Source organism: Pollachius pollachius (assembly GCF_949987615.1).
Source record: "Pollachius pollachius genome assembly, chromosome: 4".
Lineage (NCBI taxonomy): Eukaryota > Metazoa > Chordata > Actinopteri > Gadiformes > Gadidae > Pollachius > Pollachius pollachius.
The window spans coordinates 21433140-21435778 of NC_136937.1; positions in this window are offsets into that span (position 1 = coordinate 21433140).

Below are 2639 nucleotides of genomic sequence, written 5' to 3' on the forward strand. Positions count from 1 at the left end.
TTTTGTTCAGGGATGCCTGGAGAATTCTGACCAGGCCGCTCAGGAAACGAACTTGAGGCTTCAGCTTCTCAAGGTGGTGATTGAGGGACAAGACGGATGGAACAACTGCACTGATTGTGACGACCTTATCACCCTGTGTCAGATCAGTTGCTTCTCCAAACGGCTTCAAAATGTCGACCAACTCCTTCAACAGATTCCACTCTCGTGGCGTGAATGACAACTCCTTATGCCCAGCCTTTTCTATAACAGCACAGAGCCTTAGATGATCACAGTGGAGAACTGCCTTTACTTGCCTCAGTGTTGAGTTCCATCTAGTGTTTACTGCAGCAGGGATGCCTTTCTGTTCCCCAAATTCACTATCAAACACATCTTTGAATGTTGTGCTTGTGTGGAGCAGTGAGCTAAGTTTTGTTAACTTGGAAAGAGAAGGACATGCCACTTTTGTTTCTTTCAAACCGTCTCCCACCACCAGCTGAAGCGTATGCGCAAAACGCTGCAGGCGCTGTTTCTTTGCCATAGCAGCATCTACCGTTTGCTGTTCTTCCAGGGTTAAGTCACACCAGAGATCAGGGTCATCAAGATGATCTCCGTCATCATCCTCTTGTTCACTGGGGATGCACACAGTGAATGCCTTTCGCATGTTAGCAGCATTGTCACTAATAATGTAGTCCAATTTATCTTTGATGCTGTATTCATCGCATATTGCCTCAAATTGGTCACAGATTCGTTCAGCTGTGTGTGAGCCTTTGAAGCGATTGCAGGCCAAGAGATTAGTCTTTAGCTGTATCCTCTCTGTCTCTCTCTCTATCCAGTGGACAGTGATACCAAGGAATCCCCTCATCTTTCGGTCAGACCAAATGTCCACAGTGACTGAAACATGCTCAGTGTTGCTCAATTGAGTTTTTAATCTTGAACGTCTCTCCGCAGCGATGCTCTCTGTTTTTGATGTCAACGTTCTGCGACACACTGGGCTGTACTTACTGTCAACTACTGTCAGAAAGTGCCGAAAACTCTTGTTTTCCACAATAGACAGGGGAAGGTTGCAATCAATAATCAAGTCGGACAGTATTGCATTAGTGATAGCTTTCTGCTGTGGATGACTCATGCTGTAATGCCCTACACGAATGTCCAAGAATTGTGAGATTGAAGGCTGTTGTGGTTCATCTATGATGCTTTTATTCATCTGGTATTCTTCAAATCTGTAACAGGTAAGCATATCAAACAGATGTCAGAAAATGCTAACATTGTGTTAACATTATTTTTTGTGGTTAATATTAATTGTATTGTATACTGTAAGAGTGTGTATGTTTTAACATTACATTGATAAAATAAATTTCATTTTCAGTGTACCTTTTCTTATTAATATTTTTACTGCTGTACCTTGCCATCAAACAGCCCTTTCCAACAGGAAACTGAAGTATGCTTGCCAATCACTCTCTCCGACATACCAGATTCCATTGGCAAAAACAGCAATTTTACCTGCATCATACAGAAATTGTTGGTCTACTGCTGGCTCAATGATTAAGTCTAATTGTGCAATTCTATGTCTTCGGTGATAATTCAGCTTAGTCGTGAATTACCTAAATTACATTAACAACCTTAAGGAGGCAGCAGTAGACTAGCAGCTAGCAACTCCAATGTGCTGCAAAGTAAAATTGCCATTTATATCAATGGAATCTGGTGTGCTGGAGAGAGTGAGATACTTAGTTTTCCTATCGGAAAAAATCGTCTGGCAGCAAGCTAAAATGGTACACATATTCGTAATATAAGCTAAAGTACATTAAACTGACCTTGATTTGATTAGGCTTGCCTAAGTTTTGCTGCTGGCAGCAGTCTACTGTGTATGATCCACTGACTAGCTAAACTATCCAGTCTCAAGCTTTTGGTTAATTTATAATCACCCCCGTGATTCAGATACGGGCATTCATAAAGCGGTCCTAGTTAAATCAACCCTAAACGTTCGTTTTCAAAGATGTGCAACTCACCGAGTGGTTAGTGGTGTTTGCTGATGTTCCAAAACAAGTGTCTTAGCGAAATACAGTTTCTGTCGTGTTTAATTTTGCCATTTTGTATTCCAAATATCAAGCGGAAGTTAAGGAATGTTTAGCTTGGGTTGATTTAAGGATAATTTTATGAATGCTGACCATTCTGACGCAGGGGGTGATTCCAAATTAGCCAAAAGCTCGTGACTGGACCATTTATCAACATTTTGATGTCAAAAATTCTTTCATCCAAGACAACCCATAAAGGGAGCTTAACGTGCAAAATAGTGAACTTATACATACATGAAACCACAGGAGATACAGTTTACCATGTTTTTAAGTCAAGGTGGTGTTAACAGTGAGTTTACAGTCTCATTGATATGTAGCTAGCTAGCAATTCAGTTACTCAGCCAACAAGCTAGTGTTCAAAACTTACCGTTCTTTGTGTAACTTCAAATGTCGGAGTCAAAGTTGTCGCGTCTCCGTCTGTAATCTTGCTCCCGCATGTTTTACAAACTGCAATTCTTTTTTTGTTTATCACCTCATAGTTTTTGTACCCAAACGAAACTACCTTTGGTATAATTTTTGCTTATTGTTGCGCGCGTTTAGTTTGTTCCTCTTTATTGTTTGTCTCGTACTTTGATTGGTTGGATGCTG